Source organism: Oncorhynchus nerka, linkage group LG15, assembly GCF_034236695.1.
Source record: "Oncorhynchus nerka isolate Pitt River linkage group LG15, Oner_Uvic_2.0, whole genome shotgun sequence".
NCBI classification, from domain to species: Eukaryota; Metazoa; Chordata; class Actinopteri; order Salmoniformes; family Salmonidae; genus Oncorhynchus; species Oncorhynchus nerka.
In genome coordinates this window covers 9,692,811-9,706,038 of record NC_088410.1, presented here as the reverse complement: position 1 = coordinate 9,706,038, position 13,228 = coordinate 9,692,811, and the positions used below count along the sequence as shown (strand labels likewise).

Here is a 13,228-nt window from a genome sequence, read left to right as displayed (position 1 = left end):
CCATTCAAGGGCTTTATTGGCATGGAACATGTGTTAACATTGCCAAAGCAAGTGAGGTAGATAATCTCTCTCTCTCTCTCTTTCTCTCTCCCTCCCTCCTCTCTCTCTCTCTCTCTCTCTTTCTCTCTCCCTCCCTCCTCTCTCTCTCTCTCCCTCCTCTCTCTCTCTCTCCCTCTCCCTCCTCTCTCTCTCTCTCCCTCCTCCTCTCTCTCTCTCCCTCCCCTCTCTCTCTCTCTCTCTCTCTCTCTCTCTCTCTCTCTCTCTCTCTCTCTCTCTCTCTCTCAAAAGAAACAGCCACGGACCGATGACGAGCGGTGTAAGTTGATATCAAGAAACTCCGATATCAGAAAATATCCCAGAAAGTACCCGTTTGACTCCGCCCATTTTACGTCACGACAGGAAACCTTTTCAGGTATCAAATCAGTTTTTATTTGATTGCCAAACAGACTCAAGGATGTATATCAACACTAGATTGATTATACTATGTATTGGCCAACGGTCGGCCATATTGGTACAACCCAGTAGCAGTCCTCCATAGGAATGAATGGAATTATACAGCATTTCAATTCAATGTTTCAAGGACAAAATGACATGTATTTTTTTGTTTTGTAGTGTGGACAGTAACATTTAGTAATCTCCCCAAAATTATACTATAATTAAGAAAGATGTTTTTATATATTTATTATGTTTAGCTCACATAATGTAAAGTATGCATTGTGGCGTCTGTAATAGAATAAACGTGGCGTTAACCAATGTTGACATAAATAAATTGATTTCTATTACTTCCAGAATACGTTTTCCATCGGTGGGGGAGTGATAAGATGGAGGCGCGGAGGCTTCAACACAGCGTCCCCTATGGGTTATCTAGTGTATTTATATAACTCGTTGAACAGAACCACGCGGACTACTTTGTATCTCTCTCTTTTTTAATGAGGTTTCCCTTAATCATTCGTCAGAAGTTGGATCAAAACATTTTTTTTCCGTAAGGGGGATTTCAGTCACTCGTCTATTTATTCAAGTTGTGGAAACTCAACTAGTTGCGATCAGTTCGTGAACTTGGATCGCGTCTTGCCGCTTACACTCGGTTCGGGGTTTCGGAGAGAACTAGGATGTCGGCGGTGAAAGCGCTGCAACAGTGGTGTAAGATCCAGGTTCAGGGTTACAGAGATGTCACTATCACCAATATGACCACTTCTTTCAGGGACGGGATGGCTTTCTGCGCCCTCATTCACCGAAACAGACCCGACCTCATGTAAGTAGAGGGCAGTATCGATAGAACTACTTCGAGAGTTGCGAAATTCTATGAGGAAGTGAATAAATTCGACAGTTTAACAAGGAATGAGTCTTGATTTTTGTCTGTATGGTGACACAGCGTAACCTGTATTCACTGCAACAAAGTAGCCCTTGTATGCAACACGAAATAAATATTATGTTCATGTTGCCTGGAGGTAGTTCCCTGTAAGTATCAGTAGCCTAACAACTTGGACATGAAAACCCTACAACTCTTGCTAACTCAACGTGGCAGTAAACATTTGTGCTTCCTTTCGATTTGTAAACTAATCCCCAAATTAAAAACGGAATTTAACACGATTTCTGAATACAACAATATCTGTATATCGGTGAAATCTCATCAGTGATAAAGCCTAGTCTTTTGTCAAATGTTTCTTTTTTAAAGACACAGTAGATTATAGGTTTACAGTAAACAGTAGGGGACAGGGTAACCGTCCTAAACATAACATTAACTATTTGAGATAATCAGTAGCCTGGGCCGTCTACTGTCTGAATGACAAGGCATCATTTCCACATGTTTCACTCCGGTGAACTCCGTCTAAAGACCCAAATATATATATTTTTATAGAATCAGTGGAAAACTGGCGCGTGTCAGACTGACTCTGAGATGCATGTTGACGTTTTAATAATAGCAAAGTGAATCACTGGTCATAAGATGGAGTGACATCATTGACGCTGTCATTATGATGGTGAAGTTCTCAAGTGAAGACGTTGTTGAATGATTCTGCAAAGGAGTCTGAGCGAATGGAATGTTTGACATATTGTGACACCACTCCACTGATTCTGCAAAGGAGTCTGAGTGAATGATGTTTGATGGGATGTTTGATGTATTGTGACACCACTCCACTGATTCTGCAAAGGAGTCTGAGTGAATGGAATGTTTGACATATTGTGACACCACTTCACTGATTCTGCAAAGGATTCTGAGCGAATGGAATGTTTGATATATTGTGACACCACTCCACTGATTCTGCAAAGGAGTCTGAGTGAATGGAATGTTTGATGTATTGTGACACCACTTCACTGATTCTGTAAAAGGAGTCTGAGTGAATGGAATGTTTGATATATTGTGACACCACTCCACTGATTCTGCAAAAGGAGTCTGAGTGAATGGAATGTTTGATATATATATTATTATATATTATATTATATATATTATATATATTATATTGATATATATATTATATTATATTGATATATATAATATATTGATATATTATATATTATATTACAACCAAATCATGAGAAAACAAAAAGATAATTACTTAACACATTGGAAAGAATTAACAAAAAAACAGAGCAAACTAGAATGCTATTTGGCCCTAAACAGAGAGTACACAGCGGCAGAATACCTGGACCACTGACTGACCCAAAATTAAGGAAAGCTTTGACTATGTACAGACTCAGTGAGCATAGCCTTGCTATTGAGAAAGGCCGCCGTAGGCAGACATGGCTCAAGAGAAGACAGGCTATGTGCTCACTGCCCACAAAATGAGGGTGGAAACTGAGCTGCACTTCCTAACCTCCTGCCCAATGTATGACCATATTAGAGAGACATATTTCCCCCAGATTACACAGATCCACAAAAGAATTCGAAACAAATCCAATTTTGAAAACTCCCATATCTTTTGGGTGAAATTCCACAGTGTGCCATCACAGCAGCAATATTTGTGACCTGTTGCCCACGAGGAAAAGGGCAACCAGTGAAGAACAAACACCATTGTAAATACAACCCATATTTTTGCTTATTCATTTTATCTTGTGTCCTTTAACTATTTGTACATTGTATATATATATATACATAATATGACATTTGTAATGTCTTTACTGTTTTGAAACTTCTGTATGTGTAATGTTTACTGTTAATTTTTGTTGTTTTTCACTTTATATATTCACTTTGTATGTTGTCTACCTCACTTGCTTTGGCAATGTTAACACATGTTTCCCATGCCAATAAAGCCCTTGAATTGAATTGTGACACCACTCCACTGATTCTGCAAAGGAGTCTGAGTGAATGGAATGTTTGATGTATTGTGACACCACTTCACTGATTCTGCAAAGGAGTCTGAGTGAATGGAATGTTTGACATATTGTGACACCACTCCACTGATTCCACTCCAGCCATTACCACGGGCCCGTTCTCCCAATCAAGGTGCCACCAGCCTCCTGTGGACTAGATTGTGATCCAGGGAATAATAGGAGGTAACTTGCGTCAGTGGGGTGTGAGTCCAGGGAATAATGCCAGGTAGCTTGCGTCAGTGGGGTGAGATCCAGGAATAATAGGAGGTGTCAGTGGATTGATGTGACATGTCATCAACTAATCTGTGCTTCTTCTCCTCAGTGACTTTGATTCCCTGATGAAGGAGAATGTCTATGACAACAACCACCTGGTAAGTTACTGATGAACACACACAGACGTGTGATAGCGGGATGAAAGGCTGTGGTCAGGTGGTTAATGTCCTTGAGGATCTTTTGGCCTTCCTGTGACATCGGGTGCTGTAGGTGTCCTGGAGGGCAGGTAGTGTGATGCGTTGGGCAGACCGTGCCATCCTCTGATGAGCCCTGCGGTTGCCATACCAGGTGATGATTCAGCCTGACAGGAGGCTCTCAATTGTGCATCTGTAAAAGTTTGAGGGTTTCGGGTGCCAAGCCAAATTTCTTCAGCAATAGACTACTATAGATTATACAGCCAGCTGAGTCTCCCTACTCCTCACCATAGACTACTATAGATTATACAACCAGCTGAGTCTCACTACTCCACATCATAGACCGCTATAGATTATACAGCCAGCTGAGTCTCACCATAGACTACTATAGATAATACAACCAGCAGAGTCTCACCATAGACAATAGAGCCAGCTAAATCTCCCTACTCCTCACCATAGACTACTATAGATTATACAGCCAACTGACTGTCACTACAGACCATAAACTCCAGCAAACTGATCACCATTTTAGCACTTAATTCATTACGTGAGTGATATATCTAGGCTTAATTAACACTCTAGCACTATACTTCTGACATAGAACTACAGTAACACATCTAGCCTCTAGTTATTCTGATATAGAACTACAGTAACATTCTAGGCTCTCGATTATTCTGATATAGAACTACAGTAACATTCTAGCCTCTGGATTATTCTGATATAGAACTACAGTAACATTCTAGCATCTGGATTATTCTGATATAGAACTACAGTAACATTCTAGCCTCTGGATTATTCTGTTATAGAACCAGTAACATTCTAGCCTCTGGATTATTCTGATATAGAACTACAGTAACACATCTAGCCTCTGGATTATTCTGATATAGAACTACAGTAACACATCTAGCCTCTGGATTATTCTGATATAGAACTACAGTAACATTCTATCCTCTGAATTATTCTGATACAGAACTTCTGGTAACATTCTATCCTCTGAATTATTCTGATATAGAACTACAGTAACACATCTAGCCTCTGGATTATTCTGATATAGAACTACAGTAACATTCTAGCCTCATGGAAAATATTCTTATTTCAAACAACCAACGAGCAACTCTGCTTTAAACCATCTGCATATTGAACGTTGAGATCGCTTAGAGACCAGCCTCTGTAGCAAATGACAAGAGTAGCATGTTAACTAAAGAGACTGGTGCTCAGACTATCCACAGCTCTGTGTCACAGGCCAGTTATTAATGATTGATGTAGTTGCCATAGTTACGTATCATCTGAAAGCAAAACAGGGCCATATCAACAGTCGAACATTTGTGGAATTTCTCCTGTTAGATTCCACACATAAACTTTCACTTTGTATTGGAATGATGTTGTTCCTTCCTTTCCTCAGAGCAGGGAGAGGTTAACCTGGAGGTTTCCTCAGGGCAGGGAGAGGGTGGCCTAGTTTCCTGGAGAGTAGAGAAGGGAGAGGTTAGCCTGGAGGTTTCCTCAGGGCAGGGAGAGAGAAGGGAGAGGTTAGCCTGGAGGTAGAGAAGGGAGAGGTTAGCCTGGAGGTTTCCTCAGGACAGGAGGAGGAGGTTAGCCTGGAGGTTTCCTCAGGACAGGGGAGAGGTTAGCCTGGAGGTTTCCACAGGGCAGGGAGAGGTTAGCCTGGAGGTTTCCACAGGGCAGGGAGAGGTTAGCCTGGAGGTTTCCACAGGGCAGGGGAGAGGTTAGCCTGGAGGTTTCCACAGGGCAGGGAGAGGTTAGCCTGGAGGTTTCCTCCCAGGGCAGGGAGAGGTTAGCCTGGAGGTTTCCTCAGAGCAGGGGAGGTTAGCCTGGAGGTTTCCTCAGAGCAGAGCTGGAGGGGCAGGGGAGAGGTTAGCCTGGAGGTTTCCTCAGAGCAGGGAGAGGTTAGCCTGGAGGTTTCCTCAGAGCAGGGAGAGGTTAGCCTGGAGGTTTCCTCAGAGCAGGGAGAGGTTCACCTGGAGGTTTCCTCAGAGCAGGGAGAGGTTCAGCCTGGAGGTTTCCTCAGAGCAGGGAGAGCCTGGGGAAGGGAGAGGTTAGCCTGGAGGTTTCCTCCAGAGCAGGGAGAGGTTAGCCTGGAGGTTTCCTCAGGACAGGGAGAAGAAGGGGAGAGTTAGCCTGGATGTTTCCTCAGGACAGGAGAGAGAAGGGAGAGTTAGCCTGGAGGTTTCGTGTGTGTGTGTCATGGCTGGCCTGCCTTTCAGAAGTGAAAGTTGGGATCATAGTAATGTAAACAGGATTTTTTTTTATAGCTGTGGTGATGAACTGATAACACTCAGCTGGCTTCAGACAGACATGTTGTTTATCAAAATCATGTTGTCACGGAGTACAGCTCCAAATGGCACCCTATTCCCAAATAGCACTCAGTTTCACCAGGGTCCGGGGAGAACTTTGGGTCAAATGTAGTGGACTTCGCAGGAACAGGGTCCTACTTGGAACGCTGTTATGGAGAGCTCTTCTGTCCTTCCTTCCTGCTTTCCATGGAGACGGTGGTCCTGAAATGTGTGGATGAGGACACACACACACACACACACACACACCCCACACACTTTGACGCTGAAACCTTGTGGCTTTCCATTCTTTCTCCCAGTCATGAAGAAAGCCAGAACATTTCTGACAGGAAAGTGAGGAATCTAACAAGAGAAATTCCCAAGAACTCCAGACTGTTGATGGTCCTGCAATGGTTTTCTTCTGTCCTGAATCATTGATGGGATCTATCCTGTCCTGCCTTACATGTCTGTTTCTTTCTGTCCTGAATCATTGCTGGGATCTGTCCTGTTCTGTCATGTCTGTTTTCTTTTTCATACTTTTTGCTGGTCTAAATATGCAGCTTAGAGCCAGGCCAACCAGCCAGGCCAACCAGGCCAACCAGCCAGGCCAACCAGCCAGGCCAGCCAACCAGGCCAGCTACTTCAGTTGCTCAGGCTGTATTCACAGACAGTCCATTAAAACATTGAGATCGTATATAGCAGCTACTGTAAACAAGGAGTTAACTCACATTCTGCCCATCAAACACAGAAATAGTAACAAAGACATCTCTCTTTCTCACACAGTCACTTTTACCAGCTATTCCAGTCATGTGTGGTGTGGGAGTATTGGAATGACAACGCTTTGTCTCTAAGTCTCTGCCTCTACAGACCAATGGGAGTGTTAGAATGAGGAACAACACCTTGTCTCTGCCTCTACAGACCAATGGGGAGTGTTAGAATGAGAACAATGCTTTTGTCTCTGCCTCTATAGACCAATGTGGAGTGTTAGAATGAGAACAATGCTTTGTCTCTGCCTCTATAGACCAATGGGAGTGTTAGAATGAGAACAATGTTTTGTCTCTGCCTCTATAGACCAATGGGAGTGTTAGAAATGAGAACCACACCTTGTCTCTGCCTCTATAGACCACGAGTGTTAGAATGAGAACAATGCTTTTGTCTCTGCCTCTATAGACCAATGGGAGTGTTGGAATGAGAACCACACCTGTCTCTGCCTCTATAGACCAATGGGAGTGTTAGAATGAGAACAATGCTTTGTCTGCCTCTAGACCAATGGGAGTCTTAGAATGAGAACAATGTTTGTCTCTGAGCCTCTATAGACCAATGGGAGTGTTAGAATGAGAACAATGCTTATGTCTGCCTCTATAGGACCAATGGGAGTGTTAGAATGAGAACAACACCTTGTCTGCCTCTATAGACCAATGGGAGTGTTGGAATGAGAACAACACCTTGTCTCTTGTCTCTGCCTCTACAGACCAATGGGACTGTTAGAATGAGAACAACACGCCTTGTCTACAGACCAATGGGAGCTTGAATGGAGAACAAGTCTCTGCCTCTACAGACCAATGGGAGTGTTAGAATGAGAACAACGCCTTGTCTCTGAGTCTCTGCCTCTACAGACCAATGGGAGTGTTAGAATGAGAAATGCTGCTTTTTGTCTCTGCCTCTATAGACCAATGGGAGTGTTAGAATGAGAACAATGCTTTGTCTCTGCCTCTATAGACCAATGGGAGTGTTAGAATGAGAACAATGCTTTGTCTCTGCCTCTATAGACCAATGGGAGTGTTAGAATGAGAACAATACTTTGTCTCTGCCTCTATAGACCAATGGGAGGGTAAGAATGAGAACAATGCTTGTCTCTGCTCTATAGACCAATGGGAGTGTTGGAATGAGAACCACATCTTGTCTCTGCCTCTACAGACCAATGGGACTGTTAGAATGAGAACAACACCTTGTCTCTGAGTCTCTGCCTCTACAGACCAATGGGACTGTTAGAATGAGAACAATGCCTTGTCTTGTCTCTGAACAACACCTTGTCTCTGCCTCTATAGACCAATGGGAGTGTTAGAATGGAGAACAACATCTCTGTCTCTGCCTCTACAGACCAATGGGACTGTTAGAATGAGAACAACACCTTGTCTCTGAGTCTCTGCCTCTACAGACCAATGGGAGTGTTAGAATGAGAACAACACCTTGTCTCTGAGTCTCTGCCTCTACAGACCAGTCCCTGAGTCAGCAGATCTCCATATCTACAGTGTGTTGTAGCATGGTTCTGTCAATCTTGATACCAATATGGTAAACAGCAATCACATGATTGGTCCTTAAACAACAAGGTGTAGAGAAAGAACATAGACGAAGTAGCTTCCCAGTAATCACAGAATAAACACACACTGAGTAACGATAACTTCACTCATACACACTGAGTAACTTAGCAGTAATCACGATAACTTCTGGCTCAATAAACACACACTGAGTAACGATAACTTGGCTCTATACACACTGAGTAATGATAACTTGGCTCTATACACACTGAGTAACGATAACTTGGCTCTATACATTACTGAGTAACGATAACTTTGCTCTATACACACTGAAATAACGATAACTTGGCTCTATACACACTGAGTAACGATAACTTGGCTCTACACACTGAGTAACGATAAAACTTGCTCTATACACACTGAGTAACGATAAATTCTTATACACACTGATAACGATAACTGGCTCATACACACTCGAGTAACGATAACTTGGCTCTATACACACGGAGTAGATAACTTGGCTCTATACACACTGAGTAACGATAACTTGGCTCTATACACACTGAGTAACGATAACTTGGCTCTATACACACTGAGTAACGATAACTTGGCTCTATACACACTGAGTAACGATAGCTTGGCTCTATACACACACTGAGTAACCATAACTTGGCTCTATACACACTGAGTAACGATAACTTGGCTCTATACACACTGAGTAACGATAACTTGGCTCTATACACACTGAGTAACGATAACTTGGCTCTATACACACTGAGTAACGATAACTTGGCTCTATACACACACTGAGTAACGATAACTCTGGCTCTATACACACTGAGTAACGATAACTTGGCTCTATACACACTGAGTAAACGATAACTTGGCTCTATACACACTGAGTAATGATAATCCTTGGCTCTATACACACTGAGTAACGATAACTTGGCTCTATACACACTGAGTAACGATAACTTGGCTCTATACACACACTGAGTAAACGATAACTTGGCTCTATACACAGTGAGAAACGATAATCTGGTTCTATACACAGTGAGGAACGATAACTTGGTTCTATACACAGTGAGGAATGATAACTTGGCTCTATACACAATGAGTAATGATAACTTGGCTCTATATCACACTGAGTAACAATACTGGCTCTATACACTGAGTAACGATAACTTGGTTATATACACGGAGTACCAGTACTGAGTCAGTGTGTAGGGGTACGAGGTCATAACTTGGCTATATACACAGGGTACCAGTACTGAGTCAGTGTGTAGGGGTACGAGGTCATAACTTGGTTATATACACGGGGTACCAGTACCGAGTCCATGTAGGGGTAGGAGGTCATAACTTGGTTATATACACTGGGTATCAGTACTGGAGTCAGTGTGTAGGGTACAAGGTCATAACTTGGTTATATACTCGGGTACCAGTACTGAGTCCATGTGTAGGGTACGAGGTCATAACTTGGCTATATACACAGGGTACCAGTACTGAGTCAGTGTGTAGATGTACGAGGTACTGGGCCGTACGCACTACCCTCTGTAGCGCTCTTGCGGTCGGAGGCCAAGCAGTTTGGCGTACCAAGCGTGATCCAGCCAGTCAAGATGCTCTCAGTGGTGCAACTGTAGAACTTTTTGAGGATCTGGGGACTGATGCCAAATCTTTTCAGCCTGCTGAGGGGGAAGACGCTTTGTCATGCCTTATTGTTCTGTGTTCCCAGGCATTCCAACCTTTAGCTCTTTGTTCCCAGGTGTACAGCCTTCTATATATCTGTGTGTTCCAGCCTTCTATCTATCTGTGTGTTCCAGCCTTCTATCTATCTGTGTGCTCCAGTCTTCTATCTATCTGTGTGTTCCAGCCTTCTATCTATCTGTGTGTTCCAGCCTTCTATCTATCTGTGTGCTCCAGTCTTCTATCTATCTATCTATCTGTGTGCTCCAGCCTTCTATCTATCTGTGTGCTCCAGCCTTCTATCTATCTGTGTGCTCCAGCCTTCTATCTATCTGTGTGTTCCAACCTTCGATCTATCTGTGTGCTCCAGCCTTCGATCTATCTGTGTGCTCCAGCCTTCGATCTATCTGTGTGTTCCAGCCTTCGATCTATCTGTGTGTTCCAGCCTTCGATCTATCTGTGTGTTCCAGCCTTCTATCTCTCTGTGTGTTCCAGCCTTCTATCTCTCTGTGTGTTCCAGCCTTCTATCTCTCTGTGTGTTCCAGCCTTCTATCTCTCTGTGTGTTCCAGCCTTCTATCTCTCTGTGTGTTCCAGCCTTCTATCTATCTGTGTGTTCCAGCCTTCATTCCATTCCCTGTGCTCCAGCCCCCTGATTCCTCTGTGTGTTCCAACCTTCTATTCAGTGTGTTCCAGGCTGTTCTGGGTAGCGAGAGGATGAGTTGGGGATCCCAGCTCTCTGTTAGATGCTGAGGACATGGTGGCCCTGGGAAGACAGCTCACAAGACTCAGTATTCTGACATATGTCTCACAGTACTACAAACTTATCCATGGCAATCACCTAGTGAGTAGTACACATACATACGCTGAGTAAACATGTCATGTGTATGTATGCTTGTACATGCTGCCTACATGCTGCTCGTGATGCTGCTCACACGTATACCCACACGCTACCCACACGCTCCCACACAATACCACACGCCTACCCACACGACACCTACGACGCTGCCACACACGATACCCACACGCTCGGCCCACACACGATACCCACACGCGCCCACACGATACCCACACGCTGCCCACACGATACCCACACGCTGCCCACACGATACCCACACGATACTCACACGCTGCCCACATGCTGCTCACACGCTGCCCACATGATACTCACACGCTGCCCACATGATACTCACACGCTGCCCACATGATACTCACACGCTGCCCATGATACCACACGCTGCCCATGATACTACACGCTGCCCACATGATACTACACACGCTGCCCACATGATACTGGCCACACGCTGCCCACATGATACTCACACGCTGCCCACATGATACTTCACACGCTGCCCACATGATACTCACACGCTGCCCACATGCTGCTCACACGCTGCCCACATGCTCACACGCTGCCCACATGCTGCTCACACGCTGCCCACATGCTGCTCACACGCTGCCCACATGATACTCACACGCTGCCCACATGATACTCACACGCTGCCCACATGATACTCACACGCTGCCCACATGATACTCACACGCTGCCCACATGATAACCACATGATACCCACACGCTGCCCACATGATACCGACACGCTGCCCACATGATACTCATACGCTGCCCACATGATACTACACGCTGCCCACATGATACCACATGATACCACACGCTGCCCACATGATACTTGCCACACGCTGCCCACATGATACCATACGCTGCCCACATGATACCACACGCTGCCTTCACATGATACCACATGATACTCACACGCTGCCCACATGATACCACACGCTGCCCACATGATACCCACACGCTGCCCACATGATACCCACACGCTGCCCACATGATACCCACACGCTGCCCATATCACCCGGGGCACAGCCAGAAGAGGACTGGCCACCCTCATAGCCTGGTTCCTCTCTGTGTCTTCCTAGGTTTTGGCCTTTTCAGGAGTTTTTCCTAGCCACCGTGCTTCTCTACACCTGCATTGCTTGCTGTTTGGGGTTTTAGGCTGGGTTTCCTGTACAGCACTTTGGGATATCAGCTGATGTAAGAAGGGCTATATAAATACATTTGATTTGATTTGCCCAAATGATACTCACATGCTGCCCACATGATACTCACATGCTGCCCACATGATACTCACATGCTGCCCACATGATACTCACATGCTGCCCACATGCTGCCCACATGATACTCACACGCTGCCCACATGATACTCACACGCTGCCCACATGATACTCACACGCTGCCCACATGATACTCACACGCTGCCCACATGATACTCACACGCTGCCCACATGATACTCACACGCTGCCCACATGATACTCACACGCTGCCCACATGATACTCACACGCTGCCCACATGATACTCACACGCTGCCCACATGATACTCACACGCTGCCCACATGATACTCACACGCTGCCCACACGATGCCCACACGCTGTCCACATGATACCCACACGCTGCCCACATGATGCCCACACGCTGCCCACATGATGCTCACACGCTGCCCACATGATGCTCACACGCTGCCCACATGATACCCACACGCTGCCCATATCACCCGGCACAGCCAGAAGAGGACTGGCCACCCCTCATAGCCTGGTTCCTCTCTCTGTGTCTTCCTAGGTTTTGGCCTTTCTAGGGAGTTTTTCCTAGCCACCGTGCTTCTACACCTGCATTGCTTGCTGTTTGGGGTTTTAGGCTGGGTTTCTGTACAGCACTTTGAGATATCAGCTGATGTAAGAAGGGCTATATAAATACATTTGATTTGATTTGCCCACATGATACTCACATGATACTCACATGCTGCCCACACGCTGCCCACATGATACTCACACGCTGCTCACATGATACTCACACGCTGCCCACATGATACTCACACGCTGCCCACACGATACTCACACGCTGCCCACACGATACTCACACGCTGCCGACACGCTGCCCACATGATACTCACACGCTGCTCACATGATACTCACACGCTGCCCACATGATACTCACACGCTGCCCACATGATACTCACACGCTGCCCACACGATACTCACACGCTGCCCACACGCTGCCCACATGATACTCACACGCTGCTCACATGATACTCACACGCTGCCCACATGATACTCACACGCTGCCCACATGATACTCACACGCTGCCCACATGATACTCACACGCTGCCCACATGATACTCACACGCTGCCCACATGATACTCACACGCTGCCCACATGATACTCACACGCTGCCCACATGATACTCACACGCTGCCCACATGATACC

The 13,228-nt window shown here is 45.3% G+C and overlaps 1 pseudogene; it reads left to right on the top strand.

The window, feature by feature from the left end:
• Nucleotides 1–1,073: 1,073 nt before the first annotated feature.
• LOC115123670 (MICAL-like protein 2) overlaps nucleotides 1,074–13,228 on the top strand; it is a 36,960-nt pseudogene continuing 24,805 nt past the window's right edge.